Here is a 17701-nt window from a genome sequence, read left to right as displayed (position 1 = left end):
TGATTTTTAACAAGCTCTCCATTCACTTTATATGGAGAGTTTTCTGACATTGTGTTGGTCTGAGGAGATTTGCCAAAATTCTATGAATCCCACAACAATGATGGTGACATTTTCTGAAAGCCAGCAAAAATACCTACGTTTTGATGTATAATTTGTGGAAGTTGAGTGAAAATTGAGCAAGTAGCAAGAAGTTGTTCGGACATGAAGAGAAGACTGCAAAAGCTTCAGTGTCACACTGGAAGCCAAGAGCATAGCAACCATAACAACGCATGTATTTTGTGAAAAATCACAATTGTGCAACTCAAAACTTTAAGAGGCATAAAAGTAAAACGGTAAAAGATTTGAAAAAGCTGAATCATACATGAAAAGCCCAATAATTTGTGAACATTTTAAAGTTTGAATGGTTGTTCTAGGTGAAAGTATGAGCAAGTAGTTAAGTTTCAAAAACAAGCAAAATTTAGCAGAATTGTGGAAGTTTCCCATTCATTTCGATGGGACAAATTAAAGGAAAAAAGCTTAATATTTTAAAAAGTATAATAGCAAAAAATACCAAAAGTCATAGCGCACATTAGCAGAAATAGCAGAATAGTTTAAAATTTGAACGGTGAAAATCGGCTGAAAATTGTGGAAGTAGTTAAGTGCCAAAAAGTGTACGGAAGCAACTGGAACTAGAAAAATTTGCATTTCCTGCGAAAATGCAGTGTGGATCCTTAAAGCTGAAGCTGTATGCAAAAAGTAGCTGAAAAAGCTGAAAAGTTGCAGAAATTGTAAAAACTTTGCAGAAGCAAAGGAACATTGCTAAAATGTAATAATTTAGCAGAACTGCAATATCTTAGAGGAAACATAATACTTGGCAGAAATACAATAGCATAGCAGAACTTAGCAGAAATATTGTAACTTACCAGAAACATGATAACTTCTCAAAAATACAAGAATTTAGGAGAAATAGTATAAGATAACAGAAAGAATATATTTAGCCAAAAATACTTAAACATTACAGAAACACTATGATTTAGAAAAATAGTACAACATAGCAGAAATATTGTGATTTACCAGAGACACTGTGATGACCTATGAATATTGTAATTTTAAATTAAGACTATGTTTTAGCACAAATATTATAATTTGGCAGAAATACAATTATATAGCAGAAATGCTATATTTAGAAAGAAAAATATAATATAGTAGAAATACAATGATTTAGCAGAAATACTACAATATAGCATAATAACAATGATTTAGAACAAATACTATGATTGAGCAGAATAGCAATAACTGAAGTAGAAATATTGGAAAAGTTAAATGACAAGATGAAAAAAAAAACAGAATATGGTTAAGTTCCCTCAAAACTAATTGTTGTTCACATGTGGAAAAAAAATAAATAAAAATAAATTAAAAAACAAGAAGGAACAGCCAACAATTACACATAAAATCAAATATGTATACACAAATGCACAGAGAGAGAGACACACAGAGGGTCTATGCCAGTCAACCAGTCTAAATATATTATATGTTTTTCCAACAATGAGATGCTGCCCTAAAGTTGGTCTCTCTCTCTCTCTCTCTCTCTCTCTCTCTGTCACACACACACACACACACACACACACACACACACACACACACACACACACACAGTGAGAGAAGTAAGTTTCTAGCTCAGTCAAGCAGCCTGGGAGCTGCTGAATTTGAATCCACCAATCAGAGTGGCTGTGTACTTTTTCCCGCCAAAACAGGTGCTTCTGTTTACACACACAGCACAGAGAGACACTGGATTATTGTAGTCTATTTCTCATAGTGACAACTTCCCTCAAACAAATGACCATAATTTCCTAACCGTAGAGGCTAGAAAGGTCATTCTTACACCGTTTTGTTCAGAAGTGATTGGGGAATCTTCAAGTGTTGACAATTTATCATTAAAATATGAATTTTTAGAGATATATGACATGGATGACTTGTTGACTTAGAAGCCACGAATTCCCCAATATGCAAATTTGAATGCCTGAGCCCACATATATGATTGGCTGCCTGGGAAGCTGTGTAGGCCCTGATTTGTGGATTTGAATTCCTCAGCCTAAATATATTGAATTTGAATCTTACAATGAGATCATCCCATTAAAAGGCTTTCTCTGTCTCTCTCTCTCTCTCTCTCTCTCTGTCACACACACACGCACACACACACACACACACACGCACACACACACACACACACACACACACACACACACACACACACACACACACACACCACTTAGCACAATAGTAATAAGTTAAACAGAAAAATTGGAAAAGCAAAATGGACAGCTGAAAAAATGCTGAACATGCTGAGGGTCCCTCAAATATACTTGTTAAATGAAAAAAAAATCAGCAAAAAAATATATAACAGCCACACAATCACAAATATGGACACATATGGAAACACACATGCACAGAGAGACACACACACAAGATCCAATTCAGTCAACCAGTCTAAATATATTGAATTTGAATCTTACAATGAGATCATCCCGTAAAAAGGCTTCCTCTCTCTCTCTCTCTCTCACACACACACACACACACACACACACACACACACACACACACACACAGAGAAGTAAGCTTCTAGCTCAGTCAAGCAGCCTTGGAGCTGCTGAATTTGAATCCACCAATCAGAGAGCCTGTGCACTTTTTCCCGCCAAAACAGGTGCACGCAGCACAGAGAGACACAGGATTTTTGCAGTCTATTTCTCATAATGACGACTCCCCTCAAACAAATGACCATAATTTCCTAACCGTAGGGGCTAGAACGGTCATTCTTACACCGTTTTGTTCAGAAGAGATGGGGGAATCTTAAAGTGTTGACAATTTATCATTAAAATATGAATTATTAAAGATAATTGACTTCTAATGCACCATAACTGAGTAGAGCAAAGCAAAAACTGCCTTGACTTGCCCTCAAACAACGCTTTCTAACTCTAAATCTATTTGGAGTATCAATATCATTCTTTCACCATAAGAGACAGCACGCTTTGGTGAACAATCATGGAAATTTTCAGGTCTCTGTGGAAATCCATTAAAAAGATATGACGAGAGAAAAAAGTGGTTCATTTCCAGAGTTTGAAATCTGAAGAAATCTGAGCGAAGGACGAATTTCCTACCCTCAAACAAGTCCAACTCATTTCAGAACGGTAATAGGTGAGAAAGAAATTCTTGAATTGTGAGCGTCAGGAGTGTCTGAAGATATACGGGGACAAGCCTCATGTCTTAACTTTGCTTCGTTAAGGAGATATGACGATTCGAATATGCCTCTCATTACAGAAATCAAGCGGTGATTTTGAACAAGCTCTCCATTGACTTTCTATGGAGAGTTTTGCGACTTTGTGTTGGTCTGAGGAGATTTGCCAAAATTCTATAAATCCCACAACAATGATAGTGACATTTTCGGAAACCCAGCAAAAATACCTACGTTTTGATGTATAATTTGTGGAAGTTGAGTGAAGATTGAGCAAGTAGCAAGAAGTTGTTCGGACATGAAGAGAAGACTGCAAAACCTTCAGTGGCAGACTGGAAGCCAAGTGCATAGCAACCATAACAACGCATGTATTTTGTGAAAAATCACAATTTTGCAACTCAAAACTTTAAGAGGCATAAAGGTAAAACGGTAAAAGATTTGAAAAAGCTGAATCATACCTGAATAGCCCAATAATTTGAGAACATTTTAAAGTTTGAATGGTTGTTCTACGTGAAAATATGAGGAAGTAGTTAAGTTTCAGAAACAAGCAAATTTTAGCAGAATTGCAGAAGTTTCCCATTCATTTCAATGGGACAAATTAAGCTTAATATTTTAAAAAGTATAATAGTGAAAAATACCAAAAGACATAGCAGGAATTAGCAGAAATAGCAGAATATTTTAAAATTTGAACGGTGAAAATCGGCTGAAAATTGTGGAAGTAGTTAAGTGCCAAAAAGTGTACGGAAGTCCCAAGAGGAACTCAATAGTGTGGATGCTTAAAGCATCCACACAATAATAAAGTAGGATAAAGAATAAAGAGAAACAGGAACTCAATAGTGTGGATGCTTAAAGCACTTGTGTGGATGCTTTAAGCATCCACTCAATGAAGATATTTTTTGGATATATGGCGCCCGCTATTGGATTACTTACCTGATGATCTGAAGAGAACCTTAGTGAGAGCGGCAGCCCCACTCCAATGGCAGGTTGAGTTTGTCAGGACAAATGTGTAAATGACTGGTAGACTGAATTATATAAACTGTATTAGTTTTTCGTTTACATGTCTCAGTCTTGTGTTTGTTTGTTTTTGTTTTTTTCTCTCTGTTGTTGTTGTTGTGGTAGTTGTTTTTGTCTTTTTTTTTTGTTTTGTTTTATTTTTCTATAAAGGAAAAAGTAAATAAAAATATGATGATGAGAAAAAATAGTTACGCAAAACGGAGCATACCCGCTCCGACCAGTTTTAAAGGGTTAACTTATTAATTATTCTTGACTGTAAAGAATGTTTTATGAAATGACAGGAAGGCCACAACATTGGCGTCTTCCACATTGTGTGTCTGACAACGTAATCAGCAACACAGGGGCACCACAAGGGACTGTCCTCTCCCCCTTCCTCTTCACCCTCTATACCACAGACTTCAGGCACTGCATAGAGACCATCTGCCATCATCAGAAGTTTTCTGATGACTCCGCAGTGGTTGGATGCATCGTACCGGGCTGTGGTTGACTCCTTTGTCACGTGGTGCAAGCAGAATCATCTGCAGCTCAACGTGGTAAAGACCAAGGAATTGATTGTGTATTTCAGGAAGACCAGGAAACCCTTGACCCCTGTTCCAAACCACGGGGTCAATGTGGACATTGTGGATGACTACAAATACCTTGGACTATACATAGACAATAAACTGGTCTGGATTAAAAACACTACTGCACTTTACAGGAAGGGCCAGAGTCGTCACTATTTTCTGAGTCAGTTGAGATCCTTCAACATCTGTAGGACAATACTCTGGATTTTCTATGAGTTTGTTGTGGCTAGTGCTATCCTCTATACTGTTGCATGCTGGGGCAGCAGGTTGAGGGTTGCTGATGCCAACAGAATCAATAAACTGATCTGCAAGGCCAGTAATGTGCCAGTAATGTTGTGGGTATGGAACTGGACTCCCTTGAGGTGGTGTCGGAGAGGCGAATCTTGTACAAGATAAAGACAATGTTGGAAAATACCTCCCACCCACTCTATGACATACTGGCTAGCCACAGGAGCACGTTCAGTGAGTGACTGAGATTACCAAAAAGCACCACTGAACAGCACAGGAAATCATTCCTCCCTGTACAATTCCTCTATCTAATACAATGTAAAAGTTACAATAATTACATCCTTTTTGATCACACTTTCTTAATCTGTAATGTTGCTGTCTATTTTGATACTTTTTTATAATCACATGCGTAAACCCTGAATATTTATCACTTAGTGACTTGTATATATTGTGCTGTTTCTCATATCTTAACATATTGTATTGATAAATAGTCTAGTTTGTTTTTTGTTAATGCTACTGTACTGGATCAACTGTAACCAACATAATTTCCATAGGGATTAATAAAGTATCCTGATTCTGATTCTGAAATACTGTTCATCATAATTCGTTTACTCACATTTGACCTCATAGCTTCAAGAAATCAGTTTTTCAGAGAAATGATGCAGACAGATACAATAACTTTGGTACCTTCCATCTTTGAACCAATTAACCAAGTAAGATAAAACATTTTAATTACCGAGCGGATAGGTGCTGGTAACAGAGCACTCAACCTTTGGAAAAAGAAGTGGGAACCCCAGCCCACCACTTTCAGTCATTGTTCAATGCAAAAACTAACTAGCTCTCAGCTCTGATGTTTCATAGGTGATGTCAACCTGTCTCACTAACTCTGGAAAAAAATAAGAAAACATAGTAAAAGCTTCAACTCTGCAGAAATTTATCATCACTTGGTAAAATCTTGGCCCCTCAAAGATTTTCTTTTTCTAGTTCACTTTTTCAGGTAATCAGCAAACAGTGAACATTGCATTTTCTTGCTTTAACTAGGTCTGCATGTTGCCACGGAACAAATATGCAAATCCTCTCTCCCACATATTTTATATTTGGTAACAGAAGAAAAGTAGAATATTCTTAAATTGGTGCTGAAATGAATCCTCTAATACAGAGAGGTGGCTGTCAAGTGCAAGTCATATCCTCTATCAAGCCCATCATGCATCAAACATGCCCTTGAACAGAAAACATGAAGAAAGATTAAAAACAAACATGACAGTTCTCACAGACACAGGTATAACTCCCTAGAGACTCTACAGAGCTTGCATTCTTTTATTGCAGTGGTTGGTGTCTGAGACAGACAGACACCCACCCACACAGATTCATACACACACACACACACATTGCCAGGCTTGCACTACTCATGACACTGAAGCAGACACTAACGCACATTTACACTCATATAATGCTCAGGATGCAAAGAGTGGAGCGCCAGCAGCGGGCTCCTACTGTCTCAGCTCAGAGAACAGAAAAGAACGCACTGCTGTCGTGCCAGACAGTGCTAGTGTCAGCAAAGTGACACCCAGAATAGATTAGATTACATTTTCCGATTTGGGGGTTTCTCAGAATGTTCCTAATCTCCAGAACAAAGTGAAGATGTGACATATTTGTGACCTTTATTGTTGGGGTATTTTTTATCACATTAAACCAAAGGTGTGTATTTCATACAGGACACTTCACTCGTGTTTATAAGAAATGCATTTGCCCCCTGAATATAATTATGAAAGAAACAGGAAATTCTTAGAAAAACTTAGAACATTTGCATTTTTTGTTAGCAATGCATTCGCTTTACTTTCAAAACAAATGATCAATACAACATTTAAAAAGTTGTATTTTAGTTCGATTGAATAGCACAGTTGTGATGTATATGATTCCCCCAAAATAAACTGAAAATACAGACTTCTGTAAAGTGTTCTCAGTGTGCAGGAATTTTGAATGTTTCTCTCCAGCAAAAATTCTATGGACAAGCGACAGACACTGTAATGTGTAAAACTTAGTCAGACTGTTTCTGTTCTCTCTGCACTCCAGTGTTATCAGAATAATCTGATCTGCTAAGAAAATGCTAACACCATGGCCTTGATATAGTTCACTAAATTTTTCTCAAGTTTGTTCTTTCTGTAGTGAAGTAGATTTTGGGTAGGCTTTTACATGATGTCCACAAATGCAGCACTTACATCCACAACTTCCCAGCTGATAATTAGAACCTTACAAGAAACAGCTGTGCTTCGCTACCAAACCGAGACATTTGGCATTCTTTTCCCATCCAAGGTGGCCGATAGCGTTAGGGGGCTAAGCACTGCAGAGCGGTTTGATTTCTTCAGGAAAGCTGCTCATTTCAGTATTGCCCTTTAGAGAGTAGTACGTGGGACTCTTGCATTTGTTATAATGTGGCATATAGTAGGGTGGACCTTGATGACTGCTTCCCTCTGTTTTGTTACAGGATTGTTCCACATTGCTGCAGTCTTGTTGTAGCCTTGTTGTCATTTTACAAACGTTTACGCACTGGGCTTGACTGACTCCTGGTTTTATGGTGTTTTACTCTGAACGGTTTGATATATTTTAATCATGGTTTTACGTTATGTTACGGTTCGGCGTTGGTAGTGTATTGTTTTAGGCGTTTTGGTTTGGCGTGACTGTTATGTGTTTCCTGTTTTACTTTGAAAGTCTGTGTTATCTTAGTGTGTTCAGTTTACGTTTCCTTGTCTCGTCAGGTCTAATTTGCCCCAGCTGTGTTTCCCTCCTGTGATCCATTCCCTAATTGCTCCTTCTATGTATTTAAGCCCTGTGTTTCTGTATGTCATGGTCGCGATCTTCCCCCCCCCCGTTGTAAATAGTTTGGCGCCTTGTGTTTGGTGATGTAAATAAATGTCGTATCTTGCTTTAAATCTCGTCTTGGGATTATTTTTGTGGAAGCCCGTATTAGTTTTTTTTATGAGTTCGCCCTCCTTAAGAGCAGTGAGCTTGGGGGCCCTTTTTTCCCTTTTTTTCTATTTTTCCTGAGTTGCACGCCGGTTGCCTAGGCCGGGGTGTAACATATGGGGGCTCGTCCGGGATCGCTGGAGGGTCCGGGGACCGCTTCAGCCGTCCGCCTTCGCTGGAGGGTCCGAGGGAGGGACCGCTTCAGCCGTCCGCCTTCGCTGGAGGGTCCGAGGGAGGGACCGCTTCAGCCGTCCGTCTCTGCTGGAGGGTCCGTGGGACCGCTCCAGCCTCCATCCGCCTTCGCTGGGGGGTCCGAGGGACCGCCCCAGCCTTCGTCGTCTGCTGGAGGGTCCGAGGGACCGCTCCGGCCTTCATCCGCCTTCGCTGGAGGGTCCGGGGAACCGCTCCAGCCTTCGTTTGTCTTCGTTGGAGGATCCGAGGGACCGCTCCAGCCTTCTGCAGCTGGTGGGCTGCGTGTCCGTGTTTGCGGCTGGTGAGCTGCATGTCCGTGTTTGCGGCTGGTGAGCTGCGTGTTCGTGTTTGCGGCTGGTGAGCTGCATGTCTGTGTTTGCGGCTTGTGAGCTGCGCGTTTGTCTTCGCTGGGGGATCCGAGGGACCGCTCCAGCCTTTCGTCTGTCTTCGCTGGAGGATCCGAGGGCCCGCTCCGGTTTTCCGTTTCCACTGGAGGACCCGTCCAGCCATCAGCGTCGCCTGCGGGACGGCGGCCGGTGCCATATGGGCTGGACATGGAACAAACATTTTTCGTTGGGGTTGTATGTTTTAAATGATTGTTTTTTTGGGTGGGGGGGTATGTTACGGTTCGGCGTTGGTAGTGTATTGTTTTAGGCGTTTTGGTTTGGCGTGACTGTTATGTGTTTCCTGTTTTACTTTGAAAGTCTGTGTTATCTTAGTGTGTTCAGATTACGTTTCCTTGTCTCGCCAGGTCTAATTTGCCCCAGCTGTGTTTCCCTCCTGTGATCCATTCCCTAATTGCTCCTTCTATGTATTTAAGCCCTGTGTTTCTGTATGTGATGGTCGCGATCCCCCCCCCCCCCCCCGTTGTAAATAGTTCGGCGCCTTGTGTTTGGTGATGTAAATAAATGTCGTATCTTGCTTTAAATCTCGTCTTTAAATCTCGTCTTGGGATTATTTTTGTGGGATTAGTTTTGTGGAAGGCCGTATTAGTTTTTTTTATGAGTTCGCCCTCCTTAAGAGCAGTGAGCTTGGGGGCCCTTTTTTTTGGGTGGGGGGGGTATGTTACGGTTCAGCGTTGGTAGTGTATTGTTTTAGGCGTTTTGGTTTGGCGTGACTGTTATGTGTTTCCTGTTTTACTTTGAAAGTCTGTGTTATCTTAGTGTGTTCAGTTTACGTTTCCTTGTCTCGTCAGGTCTAATTTGCCCCAGCTGTGTTTCCCTCCTGTGATCCATTCCCTAATTGCTCCTTCTATGTATTTAAGCCCTGTGTTTCTGTATGTCATGGTCGCGATCTTCCCCCCCCCCCCCCCCGTTGTAAATAGTTTGGCGCCTTGTGTTTGGTGATGTAAATAAATGTCGTATCTTGCTTTAAATCTCGTCTTGGGATTATTTTTGTGGAAGCCCGTATTAGTTTTTTTTATGAGTTCGCCCTCCTTAAGAGCAGTGAGCTTGGGGGCCCTTTTTTCCCTTTTTTTCTATTTTTCCTGAGTTGCACGCCGGTTGCCTAGGCCGGGGTGTAACAGTGGGACTCTTGCATTTGTTATAATGTGGCATATAGTAGGGTGGACCTTGATGACTGCTTCCCTCTGTTTTGTTACAGGATTGTTCCACATTGCTGCAGTCTTGTTGTAGCCTTGTTGTCATTTTACAAACGTTTACGCACTGGGCTTGACTGACTCCTGGTTTTATGGTGTTTTACTCTGAACGGTTTGATATATTTTAATCATGGTTTTACAAAGAACTAGTGATGCAAACGAAATGGCTCTTAGAGCCAGATCTTTGACGTGAACGACGCGAGCCAGCTCCTTATCGCGAGCCGTGGATTGGTTTTTTTTTTTTTTTTCCTTCACTCACCCTCTCTCTCTCGCACTTTTTTCAGCTTCACTCCACACCTGAGCCTTGTGCTCTGGGCTGAGGTGAGGGGGGAGGGGCGGTAGTTACACTCGCAGTAGCACAGGAACAGAGCGGGAGGGACAGCAACGTCACATTAGAAAGGTGTAGTAATCATCCACAACTTGCGGATGCAACTTGCAGTTGCGAATGCAAGAGAAATGATCAAATAAGTTGTGAAGGGCCAACTTGTGATCACTAGAGAACTGAGGCAAACCACCTTGAAGCTGGAGCTCTTGTGGGGTATCCCTGGTTTCAGTTGTCAAAACTGGACAAAGGAAAGAATAGTAGTGAATTTGCGACAGAGTCACCCCATACGGTAAAAAAATACATTTTTCCTGGCCAAAATATATTTCAAATATATGGTAAATATATTTTGTATTTGTGATGCTCCAAAAAAATATATTTTTGAAATTGAAAATGTATTTCTTTCAAACCAAAATACATTTCAAAACATATTTTAGGGTGAAGAAAATACATTTCCAACCTTACAGTAGAATGTATATCAAAGTATCCTTTATTTAAAATATATTTAGTGCAATAATGATGATAATGATAACAATACTAAAAGTAACATGTTTTATGCACATCTGCAAAAAACAGTTGGATTCAAACAAAACAGAGTCAAAGGTCTATCACGAATTAGGTTGTTTATTCATTTGCTTACAGTATTTCACATTACACAATATCTCACTATAATGTAGCGTTCATTGACTTTGAAATTATCTGTCAGTGATACAGTAAACAAGATACAACAACTGCTATGTACACTTTAGTTTTTGACAATATATACAATTTAGTATTTAAAGGAACACACTCCACTGTTTTGGAAATAGGCTCATTCTCCATCTCCCTCAGAGTTAAAAATGCAGCGTCTTCTTTCTAGATCCGTACGTTAATAGGGCTCTGGAGCGTGATCTTACGGGATGGGGCGTAGCCACGATTTTTGGTCAAGGCGCCATATTAGCAGGCCAAACAAATGCTTGCTGTGTGGTCGGTTGTAATGTTAGATTGCACTACCGACAAAGGAATAAGCTTGAAAACAGGCTCTCTTTTCATTGTTTCCTCACCTGGAAACATCATGAGGGAGCTTATGTGTTGGATGTTACCAAAAGAAGGCGTCTAGCCTGGATAGCAGCTGCGAGACGAGCTGATATTCAGTTCTCTACCAGCCACAGATATCTGTTGGTGTGCTCCAGTATTTTCATTCAGGTAAGTTCTAAATAAGTTCATATTATTATTTATAGCCTGTTAATTTTATTTTCAATAGCACAAACTTAGAACAAACATGCAGAACTACCTTCTATTTATAGAGTTGCTAATTATTTGGCATTATTGCAACAAACCAGCCTATGAAATGAATGAAACAAATCCTGACTGGGTTCCAACACTACACATGGGGCACTACGAAATCCCTGCTTCAAACTACATGCTACATACCACCATGCCAATCAGATTACTTCTTCCATGTGAGGGTAAAAAGGTGACCTTCCTGGATAAGATGGCAAAGGTTTGCTGCGTTTTGGTGAACATGTGCCCCAGTGTGGTAGTAAAACCAGGGAAAAATGCTCTTGTTAAATACTTTTAAGTCTTGTGCTGTTTATGTAGTGATAAGTTTTCAAAAGAGACAGTAAATTACAGAATGCTAGTAGTGGGTGATATTATACAAATGCTGTCATGATTTTATGTGAACATTTTGTCATTTGTAAACTATACATAACATTTTTTCTACATTGTAACTGATGTGATGTTCGACAAAGTGCTTTTAATTAAAAATAGGCAAACATTTCTTTGTTTCTTTATTCAACTTTTGAACAGTGGTATTTAGTAAGTACATATTCAGTAAATGCAAAGTATTTACATGGCCCCCTAAATTAAAACATTATGGGTTATTCAGAACAGAACTATGCTTGGAAAAATATTGTCCCATCAGTTGATCCAACTCCTCCACAGTAGCAGGTGGAACTTTTCTTTTTTGAGGATGGCTTCTTTTACCTGTCACAACGAATGGTCTGTTTATGTTTTGATCAAGAACCTTTTTTTTGGGCAGCTGAAGAGGAGAAGTCTATCTTATGGCCAACCTCTGGCTGTATCTTGGTCATATTACCCAGCAAAACCCAGTATGCAGGTTCATCTGTAACAGTCCTTGTGCCACAGATCCTCACTGTTGCTTCTACATTAAACAGAAGAGCAGTGACATGGCTGCAAGTCTCCACGACTCTAGTCATACAGCTGCAGTGGGCGGCTTCAACCTTCCCTGTGATGCTCACAATGACCTGTGGCTGCAATGCTGCAATTCAGTCTTTAAGAGTGCAGGACCTAAAACACACACAGACAAAGTTCATTTAAAGACAAGAACTTTAATAAGCCAAGTCCGACACAAATGTGTTTTATTTACTTTCAAATCCATTTATCATAAATGTAACAAATAAAGTGTTTTTATGTATCCATCTATAGAACGCTGCATGTTATATTCTAAATCTGCATGTTTCTTTTTAGAAACCTATCAGCAAAAAATGAACCTAAAGTATGTAATGAATGTATTTTTAGTGACACAGGACACAAACAAGGAAGCAAGTCAAATCAAATCACAAATCAAATCACTTTTTATTGTCACATCACATGTGCAGGTACATTGGTACAGCACATGTGAGTGAAATTCTTGTGTGCAAGATGTGTAATTAGGATTATTTATAATAAATATGAATTAATTAGGGCAATTTCTTTAACCATAAAGAATAACTAAATCCTTCAGGACAATGTCACATCAATGCACTGAACTCACTATGTTATCCCTCTAACAGAGCCTCTACATGTTCTCACTGTAATTTCCCCCTCACGAATGAATTTTTACTAGCACTAATTTGAATGTTGGGGGGAATCAAACGCATTTTACTCGCAGTACTCAAGCTGACTTACCTTTGCTTGAATGACGCCGTACTCACAACGTGGAGGCTTAAAAATAGCCAAATCTTGTACCCAGTCCTTGGTGAATTGGATGTGCGCCTCCAGAGATTTATAATTGCGAAATTGGTGCGCCGTGTATGCTCTGACTCCACAGACAAGGTATGAGAGTAGATCATGCTAAGTCAATAGCGGTTTGGTCTTCAGGGTTTCTACTCCACGGCTATATTTCATACGGGTCCACATTTCAACAATCAAGTACCGTCTCTTTGCATCTGGACAGAATCTGTCTCTATACCGTCATTTTCTTTTGAGCTACGTTTCAGAATGGTTCGTAGCAATCTTGTTTTGATTCGTGACCTGCCAAGATGGTGCTGCGCTCCCACAATGCATTGCGACATTACGTCAACTCCAAAGCCATGGAGTGTATGCGCATGCGCATTGCCACGGTGGTTTAAAAAATAAAGATATAATGAAAAGTAATTAATAAAAATTAAATATTTAAACATTCCCACAAATGTGCAATGAACGTGCAAAAACTCTCTTTAGTAGTTGTTGCTGTTTCTTTCTTTCTTCTTTTTTTTTTTTTTTTGAAAAATAACGACGTCTCTGAGGCGCGAAATTTGACAGCGAGAGGAACGGCCGGATACAGGAGACGGGAAGAAACAAGCCGATTATGTTCGCGTTAATTAAGTGGTTGGAAGATGTAAAATTCTCAATTCTGCCAACTGAACATATACGAGATTTTAATGAGGATGAATAATTAGCCGGCATGGAGGAAACGGACCTTTATTTCATGGAGTGGCGACAAGAAGCCAAGGCGGGTGGCCAGTCTAAGAAGCCTCCATCATCAAGCTAGCAGGTGCCTTTTCCCATATAACTTTATTCTCGTGTATTTGGAACGGAAGCGTAGAGCTGCCACCCAGGCAAAAGAGAAATATAAGTATATCACGTTATAACGTGAAAAGTTTATCGTTCTAACAATATACTATCATGTTTGAACAACATGTTTGAACAACATTGTACGAAAAATGTACATAATTATCACGTCCGTACAATATTGTGCGAACGTGACAATTATGTATATTATAATAACGTGATATTATATTATACAAACATGAAAAGCATAATGTTAGAACAATAAACATTTCACGTCATAACGTGATACAGCTCTATTTTTCTTTTGCCTGGGTGGCAGCTCCACGCTTCCATAATTTGGTAATCAAAATATGTAACTTAATTAATTATATTGTGACGTACTTTTGCCTTTTCTTATTATTCTGCCTTCTCAATAACTATCAAAGCCTATTCACATTTAATTTGGCTTTCACAGAAATCCTACCTCTCCTTCTGGCTACAGAGTACTTACCAAGGTTAGAAACAAAGAACAGTTATGCTTTATTAATGTTCGCTAATTACAATGTTCCACATTTCCTTGCTTTTTAAGTCATTTTTAGGCTTTTTAGAGTTTTTGTTTTTTATTTTTTTAGCAGTAATGTTTCTGCCTATTTATTTCAGCCCATGAAATCGAATGCAGATCTTCCTAATGTGAGATTTACATAAATGTAAGTAATTTTGTTTGTCATTGTCATTAATGTTGTTGCTGTTGTTGTTTTTGTGCAGTTTGCAATCATATAAACCTAGCAAGCATCAGTCAGCACCGTGACTAACCTAAACAGATTCTTGCTTTATTCACGTATATTATATGTAATTATATATACCTGCACATTGTACCTAGGGTTGCAGCCACTTGGCCCCACCCCATTGTTGTGACAGCCCTGATTGTACTTATACACTGCATCTGAACAGGGAACAGTCTGCCACATTAATGTATTTTTAAGTGACTTGTTTGTAATACATGAATTTGTTTTTTACAGATGTCAAAGTCTCAACCTCATGCTGCCCTCCCCCATCCTCCTAAAGTAAGTATTTGTTGTTGTAGTTTTTTATGCGGTGTCTGTGTCACATGCTAATCATAATTATTGAAATAACTGTTTTCTAACAGATTTTCCAAAACACTAGTTAGGTTTGTTGTCATTCAGACCAATACTACTGCTTAGACATTGCATATGCATAGATACAGTCGTAGTGCTTGACACATGCAAACAGCAGTAGATGTACTAAAAAGGAAATAATTACAATCATGATGTTGATTGCTGATGTCAGTATATATATTTTAGAGGAATGTTTTGTTTTTCACCCAAAATGAACTATATTGCTTCAGAAGAGATTTATTACCCTACCGGACTCTTATATATTGTTCTGTTTTTTGTTTGTTTTTGTTATTTTCAGGTTCAATGGTGCGTGTTCTTCTAATGGCCGCCTTCCCACTGGAGGTTTTGATCCACAGCAATTTAAAAGGTAATCAGCTTTGAAAGTCAGTTCAAATGGTTAGCTAATAGTACTTTAAAAAGCCTACAACTCTGTCACCAGTTTCTTTACCAAAAATTACCCATAAAAGTATCGCTCAATAGCATATATTGTAGTTCAAATGTTTAGTTGTACAAATATCAAATTTTTGGAAATCTAAAACTAGTCAAACACTCAAATGTTCATGCTTTTTATAGGAGGACAGAGCAAAACGGACATCGGCGCAGAGTGAAGAACTGCCCTTGATAAGGACACTATGACAGCCATATATAGTAAGTGAAGACTTTCTGTGTATCTAAAATTGCATACAGCACAAGTAACTTACTTTGCAACCATTAAAATAGGTTGTAAAGTAAGTTACCAATACAAATAGGTGATGATGCATTGTAGTGGTTGGTCTCAGACAAAGAAGGTCAACAGATTTATGAATGCTGGAAGGTAAGGAGAGACGACCAAAAGGGGTGTTAGCATTACTGTAATGTGAACTGGATAGACTTCCCATCTAGGAAAAAAAAGAGGTAAAATTATGCGTAAAATATATCTGTATTAATATCTGTATCTATATAAACAGAAATATCTGTTTGCTAAATGAAGCCAGCTAACATAAATCACATTTGTATTTTAACTCTGATAAAAGTAATAGAACTGTGACTTTTGTTTGTTACAGTGGCGGTAAGGAAGGGGTTTCCCAGCATGTCCAGAAGGGCTTTGAGGATTGCCGTGAAAGCTGGGGGAACTGAGACTGCTGGAAAAGGAAAAGAAATTACATTTTAAGTATGCTGACTTATGTCCATACAATCACACACACATATACACATACACACACATATGTGTGTGTGTGTATGTGTATATATATATATATATATATATACATATATGTATATGTGTGTGTGTTTCTTTTAGAATGTTTAAGTATGTAATGAGAATAAACTTATAAAATGAATATTCCTTGCTTGATTGATATGCTATATGTATGTTTTAAACATCAAATAAAGATTTCTTTCAGATGTTACATGTGAATGTGTTTTCTTAGAAATATATGAAGGGTTAAATTTATATTTTTTTTGAATGATTTTAAATAAAATTAAATTATATTTTGAAATATATTTTATTAATATATTTCAAAATATACAAAAAATGGCCAAAAAATATATGTGCTAAAATACATTTCAAAATACATAAACATATTTCAAAATGTATTTTAAAATACATTTTGAAATATATTTCAAAATATACAAAAAATGGCCAAAAAATATATGTGCTAAAATACATTTTAAATATATAAATATATTTTAAAATGTATTTTAGCACATATATTTTTTGGCCATTTTTTGTATATTTTGAAATATATTTCAAAATGTATTTTAAAATATATTTTTTTACCGTATGGGACGAGTGGCCAAGGCTCACTGATGCACACGGGAAACAAAGTCTGACCCATGTTGTCTGATCCAAAAGACCTGCTACAGAAAAAGTCCATGCTAGTTTTGGTGGAAAAGTGTCAGAATAAATAGCACATCATGATTTACTGTGTAGGGGGCTACATAGCTGCAGTCAGGGTGCCCCAGTAGATCCTTTTCTACAGCTGAAAGCGTCAAAAATGGACACGGAGCATCAAAACTGAATCACAGAGCAATGCAAGAGTGGAATCTGTCTAAATCGCACATTCTTAAATGTCACATGAATGGCTGGGTGTGTGCATTGCTCACCAGGGGAACACACGGTTGCTTTGGCAACAAAAAGGGGGTCAACATAATATTAGGCAAGTGGTCATAATGTTATAGCTGATTGGTTTACATAAACAGCGGCTCGACGCTATCCGATCGTTCAGTCTGACGTCACTAGCCGTGTCTGGGCCTAAACTCTGCTGCAGGTCCATATATCAAATGATCACTGTGGCATTACTGAGAGTTAAAACACTGTCTTAAGTCTTTCATCTTTAATAAAATTATCAGCATTCTGCTCTACCAGGTGTAACAACTGAGTTTAACATCCAGGCATCCATGAAAACGGAATTTATGACATTTAATGGAGTTAGAAGTTAGCAGGAAGTTAGCTCGCTAGCTTCCATCTAAATACAATATAGCATGTCCTGACTGCGGCGGTTTGGAAACAAATTAAAACAGCTTTCTTATCACTTCCAACATAAATGAAGAAAGAAAACTAAACAGCAGTGACATTTGTAGGGTTACTGAAGTTTGGCTAGCTGGTATATAATGATGTGCAACGTGACCGCTAGGTTAGTCATTCATATGCTGCTGCATGGGCTGTGCTGTAGTTACATCGAAAGGTTTTAAAAACTGAGCTTAAATAAATGATTAGCGGTAATAAAAGCCGAGGGAGGTCAACGGTGATCACTGACTTTT

The 17701-nt window shown here is 38.5% G+C and overlaps 2 long non-coding RNA genes across 2 annotated transcripts; one reads left to right on the top strand and one right to left on the bottom strand.

Annotated features, from left to right (window-relative positions):
* Positions 1–11847: 11847 nt before the first annotated feature.
* Positions 11848–13376, bottom strand: LOC146677099 (uncharacterized). Its single transcript, XR_014913265.1, has 2 exons — positions 12981–13376; positions 11848–12380 (listed from the first exon to the last, which is right to left on the bottom strand). It is a non-coding gene; the product is annotated as an uncharacterized LOC146677099 (long non-coding RNA).
* A 32-nt stretch (positions 13377–13408) lies between these two features.
* On the top strand, positions 13409–15046 carry LOC146677098 (uncharacterized). Its single transcript, XR_014913264.1, has 4 exons — positions 13409–13827; positions 14299–14338; positions 14484–14530; positions 14843–15046. It is a non-coding gene; the product is annotated as an uncharacterized LOC146677098 (long non-coding RNA).
* The last annotated feature ends 2655 nt before the right edge of the window (positions 15047–17701 follow it).

Source organism: Rhamphochromis longiceps, linkage group LG2 (assembly GCF_057381845.1).
Source record: "Rhamphochromis longiceps isolate RC_006_pf linkage group LG2, R_longiceps_female_GT1.1, whole genome shotgun sequence".
Taxonomy (NCBI): domain Eukaryota; kingdom Metazoa; phylum Chordata; class Actinopteri; order Cichliformes; family Cichlidae; genus Rhamphochromis; species Rhamphochromis longiceps.
The sequence above is the reverse complement of the archived record's forward strand: the minus strand, read 5'-3'. Positions and strand labels throughout refer to the sequence as shown.